Here is a 22,808-nt window from a genome sequence, read left to right as displayed (position 1 = left end):
AAACACGGCGAGTTGAGTTCATGCCAAAGAGCTCAATTTTTGTCTCATCTGACCACAGCACCTTCTCCCAATCACTCTCGGCATCATCCAGGTGTTCACTGGCAAACTTCAGACGGGCCGTCACATGTGCCTTCCGGAGCAGGGGGACCTTGCGGGCACTGCAGGATTGCAATCCGTTATGTCGTAATGTGTTACCAATGGTTTTCGTGGTGACAGTGGTCCCAGCTGCCTTGAGATCATTGACAAGTTCCCCCCTTGTAGTTGTAGGCTGATTTCTAACCTTCCTCATGATCAAGGATACCCCACGAGGTGAGATTTTGCGTGGAGCCCCAGATCTTTGTCGATTGACAGTCATTTTGTACTTCTTCCATTTTCTTACTATGGCACCAACAGTTGTCTCCTTCTCGCCCAGCGTCTTACTGATGGTTTTGTAGCCCATTCCAGCCTTGTGCAGGTGTATGATCTTGTCCCTGACATCCTTAGACAGCTCCTTGCTCTTGGCCATTTTGTAGAGGTTAGAGTCTGACTGATTCACTGAGTCTGTGGACAGGTGTCTTTCATACAGGTGACCATTGCCGACAGCTGTCTGTCATGCAGGTAACGAGTTGATTTGGAGCATCTACCTGGTCTGTAGGGGCCAGATCTCTTACTGGTTGGTGGGGGATCAAATACTTATTTCCCTCTGCAGAATGCAAATAAATTCATATACTTTCCACAATGTGATTTTCCGGATTTAATTTGTGATGTGCTATCTCTCACTGTTACCAATAACCTACCCTTCAATTATGGGCTGCTCATGTCTTTGTCAGTGGGCAAACTTACAAAATCAGCAAGGGATCAAATACTTATTTCCCCCACTGTATCTGGAGGGGGGGGACTTTGCTGATGTTTTAGGAGGGAGGAGGGCATTCAGGAGAGGAGGTTGTGATGTTCTGGCATGGAGGAATTTAGGACAGTACCTGGAAGTCATGTAGGTGCCAGCTGATATTCAGAGCTGGCAACTTCATAGCTAGGTGGATATATTTATGACTGCTTTTTATATAGTTCTATAGGCCTGCTTAGCTATGCAGGCACTGAACCTGCATGTAGCTGCTGGCACCACCCCAACTCCACCCCCTACTTACTTCAAGCATGGCTGGTCAGAGCTGATATTCAGTAGCACTGCCCAGTTAAGTGCTTCTGATTATCAGTGGTTCGGTGTCTACAATGGAGCAAGATGATGGCAGCATTAATCTACTGGGGTGCTTGCACCAGTGGGAGCAGGCAGATCCTAGGAGAAAGCCTGTCTCAGTCTGCCATACAGATGAGTCTTGGAAGAAGATCAGTTCTTATCATGGAGGTGGGCAACCAGATCCTTGAGGACTAGTCAGGTTTCCAAGACTTCTACAATGAATATACATAAGATCTAAAGCAGTATATGCAAATCAATCTCATGCATATTCATAGTGGAAATCTTTAAAACCTGGATGGGTTGTGGTCCTTGAGGAGTGTGGTTTTCCATCTCTGTTTTCTTAGGACAATGATGCTAAGCACAACATAAAAGCAACAATGGAATGACAACAAGAATAAAGATCCTCAAATGGCCCAGTTAAAGCCCAGACCTGAATCCAATAGAAAATCTGTGACAAGACTCAATATAGGGCTTGATGGGCTTCTACTGATACAGTAAGTTCCTATAACCCTTAGCTAACTTGAAATAGTCTGAGATATTCCGCAAAGAAAAATGAGCAAAGCTTGTATCTTGTCACTATGCAAAGTTGGTAGTCACTTATTCTAAAATGACTCCTAAATGTAATTGCTGCAAAAGGTGCTTTTACCAAATACTACCTAGGTCTGAAGACTTATGGAATCAAGACATTTTGGATTTTTTTTCTTAATTATATTTTGAGCATTTCTATAATTGTTCTTCCATATTTGAAAATGTAGAGTATGCTTTGTAGATCAGTGAAAGAAACTCCTACATTACTGCATGTTGAATTTTTCATTCCAACACTATGTGAAGAGTGAGAAGAGCTTTACAAAACATTGCACTTGTATATAACAAGTGGTAGAAAGTACATTTTTATATATATTATTTCTTTTTTAAAGGACATCTTTTGGGTGTTATGGGGCTGGAAGACTTTACTGTATTATAGTAATACAAATCAATCAACTAGTTATTTCTCATTTGTAGTGTCATTCTTGTGTTTAAGTCTCTGCAAATGTAAATCAAAAGCTCTTACAGTTATGGATCTCAATGATTTGCTAGATTTATCATGCAAAGTCCATGAGAAAATATCCTGTGCATAAATTGTTTTAATGACATCTCTACCATTACTTTGAATTATTGGTGCAGTAGATCTAATTTTTATAATATTTCAGCTTGATTAAATCTTAAAATATTACCTGAGTCAAGATAGATATACTACAGCACATTTGCATGCTTCTATTCCGTTAAGGTTTAGTGTTTTATTTTATGCTGATCAAAAGTTTCTCTATTTACACTGCTGATAATTGCTAAACCCTTTACTAATACATTTTCTTAAACTGAAAAATTGAATAATTGTTTGAAACAATGTATATTGAAGCTGAAAATTCCAGGTTAATTTCTGTCTATACCAATCTGTGTACACATCACATGATAAAGAACAAAATATTTCTGTTACACAATATTTTCTTTCCCCCCCCCCCCCCCCCTGATGTGGCCAGTAAACATATTAACCTCCTATCTATTTATTTTCATCAGCAGTATACAGCCAAAGGGCTCCTTGAACATGTAGAAGCCGACATAGACACAGAAGAACAAAAGCCTCACAGTCCACCATAGTGACACCAACACAGTGAAGGTGACTAAAATAACCAGATGATGTAAAAAAAATACCAAATATTTATTAATATCCAAGATCGATATAGGCCATGTTTCGGCCTATTAGGCCTGCATCAGGAGTCTTAAAGGATGTTGATCAGGAAATCCTTTGGTTTCATTGACATCTATTTAGAAAGAAACATTGAAGAACTTTGGCATGAATTCCAGTAGTTACTGCACAAAAACACATACAAATCTCAGACCAACTTCAACGACGGTCATGTGTAATTGCTACTAATTAGTGTAGTGTCAAGCTGTGAAGTCAAAACAAATCCTTATAGATGTCTGCTCAGCACTGGTGTTGTTCTCCAACTTCTGAAGCTGAATCTCTTCAGCCACGATCACAGCACAGCCAATTGAAGTCTGTCCAGCACTGGCTTTGCTTCCCAATTACCAGTGTTGCTATGTAATCTCCGCAAAGCTTTTTTTGATCCATTCCTTCTAAACAGGATTCCATTATGTTTATCCCATGCATTTTTTAATTTCATTACTATTTTCATCTTCATCACCTCCTGTGGGAGGGCATTCCAGGTACCTACCACCCTCTCAGTGAAAAAAATACTTCCTGACATTATTCCTGTGCAGGCCCCCCTTCAACCTCAATTCATGTCCTAGTTCTACCACTTTCCCATATTTCAACATCTATATCATATCTCCCTGTTTTCTCCTTTTCTCCAGGGTATACATATTCAGGTCATTAAGTCTTCCCTCATATGTTTTGCTATGCAAACCCCATATCATTTCCATCACTTTTTTTTTTAAACCACTTCAATTTTTTTTAACATCCTTAGCAAGATACAACCTCCAAAACTGAACACAATACTCCAAGTGAGGCCTCACAAATGCCTTATACAAGGGCGTCAACACCTCCTTTCTTATGCTGGTTATATCCCTCTCTGTGCAGCCTAGCATCCTTCTGGCTGCGGCCACTGCCTGGTCGCATTGTTTCAACACCTTGAGGTCCTCAGATACCATCAGGATGAAGTCCATCCAGCTACAAAATATATGGGGACAGGCTTATAAACCTCAACATGTATATACTGGAAGAGAGTTGGGTGTCATGGACTGTCACAGAGTCCGGAGTTGTGAGCCTTTGGGCCACTGCCAGTGACCGGCAGCAGCAGGTGAACCACCCAAACAGGAAGCGAGGCTGAACACAGACAAGCTGGTACAAGCAGGACCGGAACTAGCAGGATGGAAACTGAAGCTGTAGATGAGCAGGGCTGGAATAAGCAGGACTGGAACTACTGGACTGGAGCTGAAGCTGTAGATAGGATTCTCAAACAAGATTCATGATTCTCAAACAGGCTTAGCTGGAACTGGATTCTGGAACGGGCTTGGTTTGGCTTGACTGGAAGCAAGACAATAAACAAGGCAGGAACAGGATTCAGGATTCTCAAACAGGATTCAGGATTCTCAAACAGGCTTGGCTGGAACAGGATTCAGGCAGAGCTGGAATGGAAGCTGAAAGCAGACAGGGTTGGAACAAACAGTGGAGGAACTGAAGCAGAAGACAAACAGGGCAAACACAAGCAGGATTAGAACTGAAGCTGAAGGCTTGCAGGGTTGGAACAAGCAGGGTTGGAGTAGAAGTTGAAGACTGGCAAGACAAGAAATAGCAGGGCTGGAACTGCAACAAACACACACAGACAAAAACTCATCTGAAGACCTCTGTTGCAAAGGCAAGCCTGAAAGTTCCCAGGTGCTTAATAAAGGCAATTACAGATGAGGTCACAAGTAAGTCTGGAATGCTGGAACATCAGAATAGGACTGGAATGGGCTTGGCTGGAACCGGATGCTGGAACAGGCTTGGCTGGAACCAGATTCTGGAACATGTTTGGGAAACAGTCCACAGCAGCCATAGGGCCTGGTCACTAGGAGGCAAGGTGAGTGTAGGCATGGGATACAGTCACAACCATGACAGCGGGAGAGAGGGGATATGATAGAAACGTTTAAATACCTGAGTGGCATCAATGTACAGGAGGTGAGCCTTTACAAATGAAGGAAAACCCTCGAATGAGAGGAAATAGGAAGAAGTTGAGAGGAAATACACCTAGGAGGAATCAAAGAAAATACCTCGTTGTGGAAAGGGAGGTGGATGCGTGGAACGGTCTCTCGGTGGAGGTAGTGGAGACAAATACTGTGTCAGAATTTACGGGAAGCTTGGGACAGGCATGTGGGATCCCGTAGAAAAAGGAGAAGTTAGTGGTTACTGAGGAAGGGCAGACTGGATGGGCCATTTGTCCCTTATCTACCATCATGATTATATTTTTTCTATGTTTCTATCACCCCAAGATCCCTCTCCTGATCTGAGCTTACCAATCTCTTCCCTCCTATCTGGTACATCTCTTTTGGATTTTTGCACCCCAAGTGCATCACTCTGCACTTCTTGGCATTAAAGTTCATGAGAAAATAATCCTGTGCAATATCATGTTGGAGGCAAGTAAATTTATTCATTCATCAACTGAAAAGAAGTGAATTTTGAGACCTGATACTACTTGTGAATCAGTGGATGTTATTTACTTGATACACTGTTCATGTGACCTTGTATATATTGAACAAAGATCCAGAACTTTGAAAGCATGACTTCTAGAACATACAGTAGGTCTTGTATAAAGTTAGGCAAGTGGGACACTCCTCTTGTTATACACTGTGAACAGAAGAGCCATCAATTTGATGCATTACAGTGCATTGTCTTAGAATAATTGTATTGCTCTAGTTGTAGGGGCAATTTTTCGTGCATGATTCATTAATCTGAACATTAATGGATTTTTTTCTTCAATTCAGTAGAACCAAATGGTTTAAATGTTAGGGTGGAGTGGTCTGCATTTTTTGGATGACACTCTGTCTTTCGATTTGATTGGTTTTCACTCCGTTAGAGTAGGCAGAGTTCTGCCTTAAAATTTTTGCTAGCATCTGTGGTCTGTTACCATGCCTATTTGTTTGGAAGCATTGACTATGGCACAGGATTATTACACCTGATGCAGCTTTGGCGAAACAGGGACTCTCTGTCAAGTATTGGGGATCTGCTGGCATGATGATTTACTCCTGCTGATGTTTGAAAGATAGCGGGGTTGTGGATATTTAAAATATGTGGATGCAGTTTGTGATATACTCCTACACTGGATGAAGACGTCATGAGCTAAGTGTATTATATAAACAATTTTTGTGTGGAGGATATCATTTGATATATATATTTTTTGCCTGTGGATATACATGTTGTGTTATACTCTGATTGAGAATTGCGGACATTTAATACTGAGTGGAGTTTTTTTTTTCTAGACCTGTGATGCTGTGCTAAGCTTGAACCTTAAGCCTATTATTGGCTGGCTGGACTGTTGGTATTGAGGTCTTTTTTTCTCCAGTTTTATAGAGCGCATCAACTGATATTTTCTCTCTCAGAGCATTACCATATGGGTTTAAGATTAGTTGGATTTGCAAATTATATAACAAGATATCTCATGTGAACTTTGGTCATTAAATTTTAACTGCCAGACCTTTGACCATTCTTCTAATTTTTGGAGATCTCTTCTTATGGTTTCTATTCCCTCTGGGGTTTCCACTCTATTGGCCATCTTTGTGTCACAAATGTATTAAACAGAACTGGCCCCAACACCAACCTGTGAGGCACTCCACTGCTCACCTTCCTTTCCTCTGAGCAGATTCTATTTACCACAACCCTCTGCCACCTGTCAGTCAACCAATTTCCAATCCAGTTTACCACTTTGGGTCCCAAGTTCAGCCATCTAAGCTTTTTCATGAGTCTTCTGTGAGGGACCATATCAAATGCTTTGCTGAAATCCAAGTATATTACAACTAGCACATGTTCTTTATCCAGTTCTTTGGTCACCCAGTCAAAGAAGTCAGATTAATTTGGTAGGATTTTCCTTTGGTAAAGCCATGTTGCCTCAAATCCTATAACCCGTTGGCTTCTAGAAGGTTAACTATATTTTTCTTCAACAGCAACTCCATTATGTTTCCTACCACTGATGTGAGGCTTACCAGCCTGTAGTTTCCCACTTCTTCCACTTTTGTAAAGAAGGACCACATCAGCTTGTCTCTAATACCTTGGAACCTCTTCCATCTCTAAAGATCTATTAAATAAATCCATAAGAGGTCCCACCAGGACTTCTCTGAACTACATCAGTATCCTGGGATGTATCTCATCTGGTCCCATAGCTTTGTAACATGATTGCAGACACTGAATGATAATTGCATGCAAATACATGCAAACAAGGGTCTCCTGCATTCCTTCCTCATGATCAGCGGGCATCGCGCCAAACAAAGGTGCTGCTACTGCTGCAAACCCTATGCCAGCTTGGAGCTGGCATTAGGGTTTGCTTGTAAGGAAGGAATGAGGTTGACCCACTGAAGAGGTTTGACAGGTCTGGAATTTTCTCCTGGATCTATCAAACCTAAGCCCGCCCCACCAAAGCACAAGACCTCCAGGCCACCCTCTCCCAAAGCACAAAATCCCTGGTGGTCCAGTGGGACCGCTAGATTCCCACCACCCCACATCAAACAAAAACACCCTGATGATCCAGTGGAACTGCTATCTATCTGCCCCCCTCCACCCTGGTGACCTACCTCTCCATAGTAGTAGTAGTGGTGGTAGTAGTAGTAGTTGGAAGAGGGAGGAACTAGCACTCCCTCCCTTCTCTTCAGGTGCTTTCCCAAAATGGTGGCATCCCACCCTGCCTGGTGCATCCTGGGATGTGCCGGGCAGGGCTTAACCCATATATGGAAGATAAGCCCCACCCAGTGCATCTCAGGATATAATGGTCAGGGCGGTACCATTTTGGGAAGTTCCCCTGAGGGAGTTGTAGTCCCTCTGTCCAATTACATAAACTGTGGGGAGGTAGTCCGCTGGGGGAGGGGGTGGATAGATAGCATTCCCAGTGGAACACCAGAGCATTTTTGTGTGATGTGGGGGGTGGGAGGGGGAAGCTAGTGCTACCACTGGACCATGGATTTTGTGCTTTGGGGGGGGGGGGCTGGAAGTCCACCAGACCTCCAGGTCTTATATTGGGGGGGGGCTTAGGTTTGACAGGTCCAGGAAAAAATCCTAGACCTGTCAAACCTATTTTGCTTTTTGACATATCCAGGCTTTTGACAGCCTGGAACTGTCAAACATCTTCTGTGGAAGAATTGTGCCGTGGGCGCGTGCCCAGGCACAATCCTCCTGCAGAAGTATCCCTATGATCAGAGCTAATAGCACACATAAATTTGCATGCTATTAGCTTTGATCATAGGGGTGGTATAGCCCTGCACTGTTCCAGTGGTATTTTTAGAGCACTGTTTACATCAGTGTGGGGCTTCCTGATCATCGGCCGATCAGCAACTCTCCACTATTTCTCATGAATGACCACTTCTACATCGCCACTCTACAACTCAGAAAAAAAATCACAAATGGGTCCAAAAACAGTTTTAGCTTTACCCTAGATAATTGTAAAGCAGGTCTAATTCTGGACATTTCATGCTGCCTCAGGAAGTAGCTTTGCTATCCATTATAGCCAAAAAAATGTTCATCATATAAAACCACCCATGTCATGCCCACGAAAAGCCCCCTCTGGGAATGTCTTCTTTTCGGCGACTATTGGACTTGGATGGATTTTTTTGGTATGTTTGATTATATGCTTTAGATGTTTTTTTCCCGCAATAAATGTGTATATCTGGACATTTTTTGCTTTGAATATAAGCTCCTTAATTAAACATATTAATTGCATTATGGATGGAAACAGAACTAGGTAACAAGGTAATATAATTCATTTCAAGTTTACAGGTCATAATTTTAACCATTTGAACTTTCAATACCTGTATACTTGTAGATATTAGAACCTTCTTCAGTCTGTTGGGAAAGGGTCTTTTCCAAAGATACAGTATTGGGGACTAATTAAAAAAATAATAATGAGCATGACTGCAGCAAACATATTACAGACTTCTTGTAAGAGTTAGAGCCAGCATAGACTTAGCCAATCTGATATGTTTGGACTCAGTTGCTCTGGCCCTGATCCATTGCTTTTACCATGGTCCTTTCTCATTCAGGTAATAAGCAGCTGCACCTGATCCCAGCTGTTTCATATTGTGTAATGTCACCAGAAGGGTGACTTAGAGGAGCAAATTAATGTTGCTAATCTAAAACAGCTGAAATGCCTTCTGTGTTAATACTTCATAATTATCAGTAGCCTTTTCTGGAACTTCAACCATAACATTTCCTTAGAAAATCAAATGATTAGGAAATTTTCTGATGCTGTAGGCACTGCAAACACATTTCACCACCAAACAGAGCTGTAACTTGCAGAATATGTGCTGGAGGTTGAGTAGTGAATAATTCATTAGTTGAATCCGTTTTGGTTTATTTGGTGATATCAAATCAAATTCAGCTTTGTGGTAGTGTTTGTGTAATATTTGGATATATATATGTTGTGCTGTTTCCATTTTCTGGTTTCAGCTTTATCCCTGTTCTCTTTATTTCCTGAGATGCGAGTGATGACAGCTTTGTGTATTATCAAGCAATAGCAGTTTGCCTCCTCCCTCAGCTCCATATGGATCCTTCCCCCCCCCCCCCCCCCTGATATTCAACATCATTTAACTGACCAGGAATAGCACCTGGCCAGTTAAATGACACTGAACCGGCTATCCAACGATATTCAGATGGAAATAGCTGGTTATCCCCCACTGAATATTCCCGGTTAGTGCCTAGGAGATAACGGGCTATATCACACTATATAGCCGTCTATCCCTGAATATTCAATTCATATCCGGCTTTTGTAAGTAGGCATATCTGGCCAATGAAATATCTAGTATTTCTTTAGCAGGTTTTTGTTTGTTTGTTTTTTTTGTTACATTTGTAGCCCCGCGCTTTCCCACTTATGGCAGGCTCTATGCGGCTTACATGGGGCAATGGAGTTTTAAGTGACTTGCCCAGAGTCACAAGGAGCTGCCTGTGCCTGAAGTGGGAATTGAACTCAGTTCCTCAGTTCCCCAGGACCAAAGTCCACCACCCTAACCACTAGGCCACTCCTCCGCAGTTTAAAATTAACCGTCTATCTTCTATTATCAACCTAGCCAGTTAACTATTAACCAGCTAAAAATAAACCAGATATTCAATGCCGATCACCAGAAATGGCCCGGCATTGAATATCCGGGCTGACTGCCAACTGTAGGAGTTAGGTAAGTAGGCGCTAACTCCATTTGGGCATGTGTAGGCGCTTGTGCGGCTTAGTAAAAGTGCCCCTATAATTGCTGCAATACAGATGTGCTTGTATACACTTCCGTGTCACTGTATTTTACTCCTCTGTTTACTAGTTCTTATAACAGCAAGTTCAATACTGGCTCGTGATTAACTGCTGAATTAATATTTTGCTGTATGAGCTATCAATTTACATGTGTTTTTTTATCTTTAATAGAGCATGATTCTTTTGCTGAGTGAGAATCTGTATTTTAGTTTTTCCTGACAGTCTTATCAAACCCATAGATTGTTCTATATGTTTGGTGTTACTTGGTTCACTAAATCTTTCGGTCTATACTATGACTAGCCGTTGAGCCCGTAAAAACGGGCTGGTATAGAGGTTTTCCTCCCCCCGCGGTCACCACCGCTCCCCTCCCCACTGCGAAGTCGCCACCGCTCCCCCCCCCTCGAAGTCGTCGCCGCCGCCACCCCTCCACCTGGTCCGGGCCCTCTCTTCACTTCTGAACTTACAGATCCATTCGCCGAACGCAGCAACGCACATCAGCTGAGCTGCCCCTTCCTTCTCTGCCTGTGTGTGTCCCGCCCTCGCTGACGTTACGTCACAGGAGGGCGGGGCCACAGGCAAAGAAGGAAGGGCTCACTGCAGCTCAGCTGATGTGCGTTGCTGCGTTCGGCGAATGGATCTGTAAGTTCAGAAGGGAAGAGAGGGCCCAGGCCGGGTGGAGGGGTGGAGGGGTGGCAGCGGCGACTCCGAGTGGGGGGGGGAGCGGTAGCAACGTCGGCGGCGCAGTTTCTCTCTCTGTCCCGCCCCCCCCCTTCATCACGTATTGACGCGGGGGCGGGACAGAGAGGGAAGTCTCTACTGCGCATTTGCAGTGAGTACGGTCACTCGCCGTTTATATGTTTGATTATTCTAGTTCTATTTGGGTATAATGCTTCAGGCAGACTGGTTACAATCCACTATATTTAATGATGGTGATTATATAATTATCAATACATTCTGTCTTTAAAATGGAAAATGGCTTTATCTTGTTGTATCTTAAATGTTAAGGGGCTTCACAGCCCAGTCAAGAGAAAAAACAATTTGTCATACACCACCAAATTACAGCCCAATGTACTGTTACTACAAGAAATGCACCTAAATTGTACTGAATCAGAAAACTGAGCACTACTTATTCGCTTCCTGTAATATATTCCCCCACCATGGGAAAAAATGGTGTGACAATGCTTGTCAGAAAGAGACCGAATGCTAAATTATTATCACACACTGTTGATTCTCAGGGCAGATAGGTTACAGCTAAAATATCAATTAATAGCATGACTATTTTTGTAATGTATATCTACAGGCCCAATGGGGATGATCCATCTGTTTTAGAGGACAGTTCAAGTGCTATAATATCTGAGGATCCTCTACCGGTAATAATCGGTGGAGACTTTAACCTTATAGTTGACTCAGAAGTGTACCATTTAGATCTAGAAAAGCCTGGTATAAACTGCAAGGAATTATTACTCAATTAAAATTAAAAGTTCCATGAAGATTATTACACCAGATTGATCTTTTTTTTTTTCATGTCAATTCCTGATTAAATATATCAAATCAGCTGATATTCATGGAATACTTGTTTCAGATTATGCTACAGTGACAATTGGTTTCCACCCCATATATCATCAAACAAATCTAACTCTTGGAGTTTGAATACCTCATTATTGAATGATCCTGACTATTGTAGACTGATAAATAACTCAATAATCTAATTTTTTGACCTGAATAAATCTAAAGTGACCTCATGGCCCACTGTTTGGTATTCATTTAAAGCCTACATAGGAGAAATACCAATCTCGTATTCTGCAAAGAAGAAGAAGAAGAGATTAAACAACGATGTACTAACTATGGAAGAGAAAATTAAATTGCTGGAAGATCAACATAAGCGCAAACCTTCTAATCTATTAGTATTAGAGCAGTTGCAAAAATTGAGGGGTCTTTTTACTAAGCTGCAGGAAAAAGAGCTGTTTTTCCCACACACCAGGGACATTTTTACCTCAACAGGTAAAAAGACCCCAGACAAACATTGTCATGCGGTAAGAGAACTCTTAACGCATGGCCATGTGGTGGGGAGCCTTTAACACCACCCATTGAGGTGGCGATAAGAGCTCCCATAGTAACCTGGCGGTAATCGGGCAGTGCATGGTGATTACCACCAGATTACCATTTCGTGTGTTTTCAGAAGTAAACTCCCAACACAGACTGAAAAAGAAAAGGGCATGTTTCCATGTAACATATCCAGCTGCAAGCTATGCCAAAACATTTCACAGGACCCCACAGTCATTCACAAGGGAAAAATATTCAACATAAAGGAATCTTTTACATGCTCATCTTCCAAAATGTAACGAAGGATGCTATATTGGAGAAACAGGCCAGATGCTTAAGACAAGATTCAATCTGCACAGACATCACATGAAAATAGCCAGTGCCAGTCAAGCCCCCACCCCTGTGGGCCAACACTTTACAAGACCAGAACACTGCACCAGTGATTTCACAGTAAGAATACTGAAAGTAATTTTAAAACAATACAGGACCGTAAGACCTTTGAAGTAAGAATGATTGAATATTTTGACACCCAACAGACAGGACTTAATAAGGATCTGGGTTTTCTAGCCCATTATAAACCTTAAAGTTGTATTTCTCTGTTTATTTCTCTATCACCCTCCTCTCACCTACCAACACCCATCCTGTTAGAATATCAATGAAATGCTTTGATGTCCCCATGCATACCCCCACCCTCCCACTCTGTCAGACTGTCAAAGTAATGCTTTGATATATACTATCTGCTACCACATTTGCTTATTTCCGATCTGACGAAGAAGGGCAACCTTCGAAAGCTAATCAAGAAATGTATTAAGTTATGTCCAATAAAAAAGGTATCATCTTATTTTCTTTTCCATGTTTTATTTTGTTTGATTTCTATTGATAACCTTTTTCCCCCAGAAATGGCGCATGCTCAGGGTGAAAGTACTGTCAGCAGCCGCGTTGGGCTGGCGGTAGTCCTGATTTAGCATTCAGTAAGCCCATGTTGGGTTCACTGATGCTTTGTAAAAGACCCCTAAGATTCTTATGCAATATCATGCTTTGTGATAAAGCCACAGAACAACTATTCATACTGCTTGATACTACACAAATAACAACAAGAGCGGCCACCAACTCGCAGAATATTTAAAAATAAAAGAAGAAAAGACTAATATCCCACATTATATTCTCTGATAACAGCCACTAAGGGGCCCTTTCACTAGACTGTAGTAAAAAGAGACCTGCACTGGCGTAGACATGAAAAACTGATGCACACTGGGCCATTTTTTACCATGGTGGGTAAAAAGGCTTTTTTTAAAAAAGGGCAGTAAATGGCCATGCGCTAATATTAAAAGTAGCATGAGGCCATTTACTGCCTGAGTCTTTACTGCCACTTATTTACTTGGCGGTAAGGGCTCATGCGCTACCCATGCAGTAATCAAGCAGTGCATAGTAATATGGCCACACTGCCCATTACAACCGGGAATGCCCCCCCCCCACACACACACAGTAGAAATAGAAAATTATTGTCTACTGTGGGAAATAGTGCTCGCCAACTTTGGAATTACTGCTGGATGCTCACGCTACCTCAGTGGTAGTGTCAATTTTGCATTTGCTACATGTGTGTTAGCCCTACCGCAGCTTAGTAAAAGGACCCTTAAAGACATTGTTTCACTATTCCAGTCCTTTTATAAACAGCTTTATACTTCTGAATTAAATGATAATATAGATACTGTTCCATTTATGACCACTTTACCTCTTCCAATGGTCACATCCCAAGACAATGCCTTCATAACTCAAGTACCAAGATGGACGCGAGTCTCACTCTTACCGTTGTGAAAAAAATGCCGAAACGCCGAGGAAGAGTGACGGCTAGAGCTTCCCCGTTGCCTTCCTCATTGCCGGGACCTATGGATAGGTTTGTGAGTCCGTCGGGAGCTGCTATGGATAGCGGAACGCTGCCAGCTAGGAACCTCGATGAATTGGAGAACTCGGATTCCGTTGGCCTTGATGTTACACTAAGCCCCGCTAATCGCTCACCACCTCCCCAGCCGATTGGCGCGAGCTCCTTCCTCCTTGGATCGATAGGGTCTACCCCGGAAGGTACAGAGGGCCCAGAAGAGCATCGAGAGGAAGCTCAGATAACAGCGGAGCAAGGAATGGAGGGCAATTTGCCCACGGAGATGCCACGGAGTGTGGGGAGAGGAACCGAGGAAAGGAGTGGGACTCCTGAACAGGCTACCATGAGGTTAGAATTACCTAAACTGTTAGTAGAAAAACCAAAGGAAGTAACATTAGAAACGTTATGGGACTTGGTATCTAATTTGGGACAGCTTTTTCTGAAACAAAGTAATGAGATGTTACCTAAAATTAATTCTTTGGAAACTGATGTACAAAAAAAAGGAGAGGAGCTTAAAGTTCTAGATGAAAAGATTGGAAAATTGGAGGAGAAATTTGATCAAAAAGCTTTGAACTTTGAAACAACTCAATCAATGATGATAAAAGATTTGACCAATCTCAGGATGAGATCTGAAATGTTTGACAATTATACTAAAATCCATAATTTGAGATTTGTTAATTTTCCTAGAATACATAATGTAGCTCCTCTTGAGATGTTAAAGCGCTATATGCGTGAAATTTTGAATATACCTGAACAAAGTATCCCACCTTTTACCTTGGCTTATTATGTTCCTGGGAAAGAATTGAACCAGCCAATTGAAAAGCCGATAGACATTTCTCTTTTGCTTGAAACTACTGACTCTGAACTTGCAACGGCAGCTACTTTGGTAGCGACCGTAGCATTACTACCAGATAAGAACTGGATCTTCCGCCTGTTCTTTCGTAATAAAGAAAAGTCTTTTTTAGGCTTTAAAATCCTTTTGTTTCCTGATGTCTCTAAGGAGACTAGACGGCGGAGGAAACAATTCCTACTCCTCAAGCCGGAAGTCTTGCACTTGGGGGGTACCTTTTTTTTAAGATACCCCTGCAAGTGTATAATAAGACTTGGGGGGAAGAAATATGTATTTATGGAGCCAACTCATGTGTCTGCACTCATAGCCTCGGCAAATAAGGAAAAGCGAAAAGAATGAGGCATCTCCACTTAGTGAACGTGTGATATCTGATGTTTCCACATTTCCTTTGTTTATTTCTCCAGTTTGATTTCCTACATATTGGATTTCTTGCATTATGGACTTGAGTCTCTATTCTTTAAAAGTGATTTATTTTAATTTCATTGTATTATTTTCCTTGTTAAAATTCTATTATGTTGGTAGAGACTTTCTAACCAAGAGGTTTCTTGTAAAATTTTTTTTTAATAAATGAATAAATAAATATAAAAAAAAAAATAACTCAAGTAATAGATATCACAGAACTTGATGCTGCTTTATCCTATATGGCCACAAAAAACTCACCTGGCCCTGATGGCCTACTGCTGGAATTTTGTTGGAATTTCAAATCAGTAATAGAACATCATCATCTTCTTACTTATTATGATTATTTAATAACGATAGATAATATCAAGGGATCATTTATGGAGGCAACTATTATTGTTTTGTTGAAACCTAATAAAGTCCCACTTTTTATTCAAACTACAGACCATTATCATTGATAAGTGTAGATGCAAAACAGTTTGCAAAAATGATTACAATAAGACTACAGAAAGTCCTTCCATGAATTATCCATCCAGACCAAATGGGTTTCATGCAAGGAAGACTATCCAGTGACAACACTAGAGTAGTTGCCAGTATTATACTACAAGTCAATGCTTCCTCACTGCCAGCCCTAGTGATGGGTCTCGATGAGGAAAAAGCATTTGATTGCATAGAATGGCCTTACTTTTTTTTTTGCATTAAAATGGTTTGGATTTCATCAATCATTCATCTACATGATAAAAACTTTGTACACTGCTCCTACTACTAGAGTCCAAGTTAATCTTAAATTGGATCCTTTCCAGCCCACATATGGCATGAAACAAGGTTGCAATTGTCAACATTGTTATTTAATATAGCATTGGAACACTTATTGCTGGCCATAAAGTACGATGATTACATGGCATACAAAGTAGGGATATAGTTGGTAGGATTTCAGCCTATGCAGATGATGTATTAATATATACAACTCCTGACTATATACTTAATAAACTAATGTAAATTGAGCAATAAGTCAACATCTCCGGATACAAATTAAATATAACAAAGACAGAAATGATGCTTCTTAATTCATTCACCTATAATGAACTTTCAATGGTCACAATCAAAATTGAAATACCTGGATGTCTACTTTGGTCCCTTTCTTAATTGCATTCTAAAGAACAATACAGATTATCACTACTACAAAACGGTTAACTGAAAGTTGGTCCTCACTCAAACTATCATGGTGAGGTAGACTTGAGGCCATTAAGATGAAGATTATCTTAAAAATGAACTGTGTACTTAGCATGCTGTCTTGTATATTACATGAGGAAACTTACAAAAAAATTGAGAAATTATTACCTAAGTATTTATGGAATGAGAAATCACTCAGAATTGCTCTGTAAAAGTTAAAAGCTGGAAAACAGGATGGTGGGGTGAATTTCCCGTGTATATATGATTATCACCTGGCTTATTTACTAAGGCAGGGGTGCTCAATGGATGCTTAATGACTCAGGAGCTCACATGCCTCTTTGGCTATTAATTGTACACCAAAGCTACCCAAATATTCAAATTTCCTGCATCCCATTCATGAAGAATTTTACATTTGCAGAGAATGATGTGATCGCTTTATCTACAAAAAAAAAAGATTTTTAGAGAGGTCGTGGTTATCATTGTTGCATGAACTCTAGTTTCTTGGTCCAGTACCTTTTCTGCTGTTTGCCAGATTTTTTTCTTACACTCACGCTGCACACTAAGGGAAAGGGGGTGGTGAAGACTGTGCCGCCACCAGCTTCTACCTCCTTCCTGGTACACCAGACTTTGGAGAAGTTTGCCATTAGGATTCCACATGGGGCATTGGGAGGAGTTCCTGCTGTGAGTGAGGGAAGAGGAGCATCTTCCTTGCTGGGGCTGGACGCATTGTTGTCCTCCCCTCCCTTAGTCAGCCCACCTCCATGTCTAGCATATGCAAGGGGATTGGCTTCAGTGCTCTTAGAGGCAGAAGGCGCTAAACCAGAGGCCTGGGGGGAGTGGGGAGCCAGACCTGGAGTTTCTGCTGAGAATGAGAGTGATGGTGCTGTTTTGACAGTGCCTTCGGTGGTGACATTAGAGGCTCTCTAGAAGGTCCTGCAGAAGATGGACTCAATGATTGGAAAATCAACTCAGGAGCTGACTAATCTTGTACATAAAGTTGATTCTTTGGCCTTCTCTTTAGAGGCAGTTAAGAAGAACATAGATGAGCAAGTGGAACAAATTAAGTTGATTGAACGAGCTTATAGTAGATGTTGTTTCATCGATTGTAAAAGATAAGATGGTGATTCACCACAAAATTGAGCAATTGGAGAACTAGAACAGGAGACTTAATTTGCGCCTATTAAACCTTTCTAAGATCCTAGGAATATCCTCTGAAATTGTTTAAACCAGTTTTGGACTATTGCAACTGGTTAATAATTATTGTCTTTTACATAACTCCTTTTAGTATTATGTTTATTGCCCCTTAAATTAAGTGGTATATGTTATTCCTTAACTATGTTTTGGGTTTTTTTTTTTTTTTACATGATTAAGTGCATATACTGCCAGTGCTGTTTTGAAGTGATTATACTATTACTCATGAGTATAGACGTTATTAGTTTCTTTGATTTATATGTTTCTATTGTTCTTTTAAATGTTGTAAACTTTTCAATAAAACTTATTGAACTTAAAAAAAATATATGTATGAAATCAATAAAGAAACAGTGGCATGCAGCCCCCAAGGCATGGAGCAAGCAGCAAAGCATCCCCAAAGGCAGGAATATCTTAGAGCAGTGGTTCCCAAACCTGGTCCTGGAGGCACCACAGCCAGTCAGGTTTTCAGTATACCCACAATGAATATTCATGAGAGAGATTTACATGCACTCTCTCCACTGGTTTAGCAGCCACTGTCTTAGAACAATAAGATAGAAGGATGGGGCACTGATGTTCAGAGGTGTTGGCAGGATTTATCTACTACTACTGATTTATCTCCAAAGATTTGTGCATTACTCTTCAGTGGGCAAATCATCATTCAGGTGGTACCAGTAATCCAAGAGTTAGTTTGATGCATAAAGGGCCTCTCTTATCAAGCCACACTAGCGACTCAAGGTGTGGTAAAAGTTTGCCTTTTACTGCATCTTGATGTACCATTGGATGTCAGTGAAGGAATGCATGTGCTTGCTGAGCCTGCTGGTTGCTCTGATAACCAGGAAAAGCATCAGAAATACTCTCCCCATTTGTACGCATCAGGTATAGAGCAGCTCCATCCCATGTGGGTTCCATTACTAATTGCTGGAACAATTCTTCCTGTAGAAAATCCAACATCCACTTGCTTCTAGATTACCCCACAGCAGGGATGCCCCAATCGACATCTGGCATATTAAAATCACCTATCAGTAGAACTTCCTCTTTCCTAGCTATCTTGTGAATGTCTTCAATTAAATCTGTATCCATTTCTACTGACTGTGAAGGAGGACTGTCTATCACACCAATGTAAATACATTTTCCATTCCCTCTTTCCAGATTAACCCACAGCGCTTCTTCCTTACCCGGTATGTCCTGCAATTCTCACTTTGATATATAATTCCACTCCTCCACCCTTTTTTCCTACCCTGTTCTTCCTGAATAGATTATAGCCAGGAATAACTATATTCCAGTCATGGCTCTCCATGAACCACGTCTCCGTGACTGCCACTAAATCTAAGGCGGCTTCTACCATTACAGGCTTTAGATCTAGAAATGTGTTTCCCATACTATGGGCATTGGTATACAAAGCTCTCCAGATATTACTCTTTTTTCTTCATTTATGTAAAGGTATTTGATGTCTTACATTCCTGAGGGTTATTAATGAATTTAGGGTTCCTTTTACTAAGATGCCTTGAAAAATGGCCTGTGCTAGTGTAGGCATATGTTTTGGACGCATGCAGATCCATTTTTCAGTGCACCTGCAAAAAAGGCCTTGTTTTGCCGAAAATGAATGTGCAGCAAAATAAAAATTGGCACTTGTTAATTTTGGGTCTGAGATCTTACCGCCAACCACTGACTCAGCGGTAAGGTCTCATGCATTAACTGGTTGGTAATCGTCAACCTGCGTACAATTTCAATTACTGCCCAGTTAGCACCTCACACCAGAAAATAAAAAAAATATTTTCCGGTGCGCGTAGTGGACATGTGTGGAAAAATGAAATTATCACCCGGGCCACTCAGTAACCAGGCGGTAGTTCCGAATTGTCACACAATGGGCGCATGTAGGAGCATATGCGGCTTAGTAAAAGGGCCCCCTAGGGCTTTTCTCATCCATCCCGAGCAAATTTAGTTTAAAGCCCTCTTTAGTGCATTAGCCAGTCTGTTACAGAAGACACATTGTCCCTTCTTTGATAGATGGACACTATCTCTGCTCAGCAGCTTTTGAAAAATCATCCCATGGTCTAGGAAACTGAAACATTCATGTTGGCATCATCCATGCAGCCACACATATGCAATCTACAAGTATAAATACCATTGTTTGCACATAGATTTACACATAAGGCTTCTAAAATGACCTCCATAATTTATCAGCCTCAGAATGAGATCCTCCCTATATCACAGGTGGACAGGCATGCATGCATGCACAAACATACATATTATGTGTGTCTTATGGAAACCACCTAGGTTTTAGGTGGTACACAATTTTAATAAATAAATATATGTGGTATACTATCAGGCTTACTTTCGAAAGAGAAGGGCGCCCATCTTTCAACACAAATCGGGAGATGGGCGTTCTTCTCTCAGGGTCGCCCAAATCGGCATAATTGAAAGCCGAGTTTGGGCGTCCCCAACTGCTTCTCATCACGGGGACAACCAAAGTTCCTGGGGCCGTGTTGGAGGCATAGCGAAGGCGGGACTGGGGCGTGCCTAACAGATGGGTATTCTCGAGCGATAAAGGAAAAAATAAGGGCATCCCTGACGAGCACTTGGGCGACTTTACTTGGTCCATTTTTTCTTATGACCAAGCCTCAAAAAGGTGCGCGAACTGACCAGATGACCACCAGAGGGAATCGGGGATGACCTCCCCTGACTCCCCCAGTGGTGACTAACCCTCTCCCACCCTGAAAAAAACAACTTTAAAAACTTTTTTTGCCAGCCTGAAATGTCATACTCAGGTCCATCGCAGCAGTATGCAGGTCCCTGGGAGGGGAGGTATGTGTGGACGTCCTTCGTTCAAACATTTTAGACATCCTGAACTGCCCCCCCCCCACAGAGACAGCCAAATTTCAAGGGCGTGGAGTAGAGTGGAGGAGTGGCCTAGTGGTTTGAGCACTGGTCTTGCAATCCCGAGGTGGCCAGTTCAAATCCCACTGCTGCTACTTGTGATCCATAGTACAAATAAATAAAGGGGGTATCAAAGACATAACAGGCATGGACATCCTTCTCACAGAAACATCCACATTTTGGATATCTTCAACTGTCAACTGCCATCACAGGGATGGAGGCATAGCAAATGACGTTCTTCACCCGTACTCTAAAAAAAAAAAGGAGTCCCTGACAAGCACCTAGACCTGTATTTTTCTAAGGTTGTAGATGGCAATTTATTTAAGGTTGTAGACGGCTATTATACAGGCAGCTTGTCTGCATGTATGAAGCCGTCTTTGGCATGTGCAGAGCAGCCACGCATAATGCTTGGCTGCTCTACACTGGCTTCACCTCCTTAGGAAGGAAATCATGTGCAAACGAGCTAACAGTGAGCAGCTCATTTGCATGCGATTTTCTTCATGCATGCCTGTTCCTTTCCAAATCACTAAGGGATCGGTAAGGGAAGGGCTTTTTCCCTTCAGTTAGTGTATCAGTTAGTCCACTGCAGTGCCCCCTAGGGTGCCCGGTTGGTGCCCTGGCATGTCAGGGGGACCAGTGTACTATGAATGCTGGCTCCTCCCATGATCAAATGAGTTGGATTTGGTTGTTTTTGAGATGGGCGTCCTTGGTTTCCATTATGGCCGAAAACCAGGGACAACCAACTCTAAGGTTGACCATCTCAACATTTATGTTGACCATCTCTAAGGTCAACCTAAATGTTGAGATTTGGGAGTCCATCTTTTGTTTCGATAATACGGGATTCCCCACCCCTTCATGGGAACGATCTGCGAGGATGCCCTCAGAAAACCTTGGGTGCCCCGTTCGATTATGCCCCTTCACTTGTAACAATGGCTACCTCAAACTTTTATAACATTACCAAATTTAAAGCTATAAAAACAAATGTATTTCTGTACTATGCCTATTTTTCCATTAATTTATTAGCAAATATTTATAATTTCCTTCTAATTATCTCTTTAAGCTATGGATATTGACTTATACTAGTCATCCAAAAAAATACATCTTCCTTGAACTACTATTTATGTCAATAATTTATGCACAATGGCTTCTACATATTAGGCTTCTATTATTATTCATTTCATTGTGATTATGATTAATGGAGTATGTAATTTATTTGGTCCTGTCCATCGAGGCTTACAGTACAGTAGGAGTCTATTACATATGGTTCATCTCTTTTAGGACATAATGCATTAGCAAAATAATACATACGTAATTGGTAAAGATATGAACTTGATTGTGCAATCTCTTGTGTATTTCTTGTCCCATGCAAGCTGTTCAGGTCAGTTCAAAAATTATTTATATATGCAGTTCATGCTTATATATAATCATTCTGGTTTGTCCAATTAACAAGCTCAGTCACTATCTTTTTGACAAAATAATTCATTATTGTGTTCTCGAGGAACTATAAAATTCTAATGCTATAACGTTTTCAACTTTAATATGTATGGAAGTATCTATCTATCTATCTATCTATCTATCTATCTATCTATCTATCTATCTATCTATATCTGCAAAATCAGTGAGGGAGTGTTCCTAAGGACACCTGCCACTATACCACTCACTGTGTGTGTGTGTGTGTGTGTGTGTGTGTGTGTATGAGTGAATAGCGTGGAGGGGCATAATCAAACGGCACCGGCCACCTATATGGGCGGCCATCTATATGGCCGGCGCCGTAAAGGGCGCTACCAAACCATATTATCGAAAAAGATTGCTGGCTATCTTTCGTTTCAATAATACGGTTGGGGCCGGCCAAATGTCACAGATGGCCGGGTTTGAGATGGGTGGCATCGGTTTTTGCCGATAATGGAAACCGATGCCGGCCATATCAAATTCGGTCAAATCCAAGGTATTTGGTCATGGGAGGGGCCAGCATTTGTAGTGCACTGGTCCCACTGACATGCCAGGACACCAACCAGGCACCCTAGGGGGCACTGCAGTGGACTTCAAAAATTGATCCCAAGTGCATAGCTCCCTTACCTTGTGTGCTGAGCCCCCCCAAATCCCCCCAAAACCCACTCCCCACAACTGTACACCACTACCATAGCCCTTAGACATGAAGGGGGGCACCTACATGTGGGTACAGTGGGTTTGGGGGGGTTGGAGAGCTCAACATTTACCACCACAAGTGTAACAGGTAGGGGGGGTGGGCCTGGGTCTACGTGCCTGAAATGCACTGCACCCACTAAAAACTGCTTCAGGGATCTGCATACTGCTGTC

Source organism: Microcaecilia unicolor, chromosome 2 (assembly GCF_901765095.1).
Source record: "Microcaecilia unicolor chromosome 2, aMicUni1.1, whole genome shotgun sequence".
Taxonomy (NCBI): Eukaryota; Metazoa; Chordata; class Amphibia; order Gymnophiona; family Siphonopidae; genus Microcaecilia; species Microcaecilia unicolor.
Note: the sequence above shows the minus strand (reverse complement) of the source record.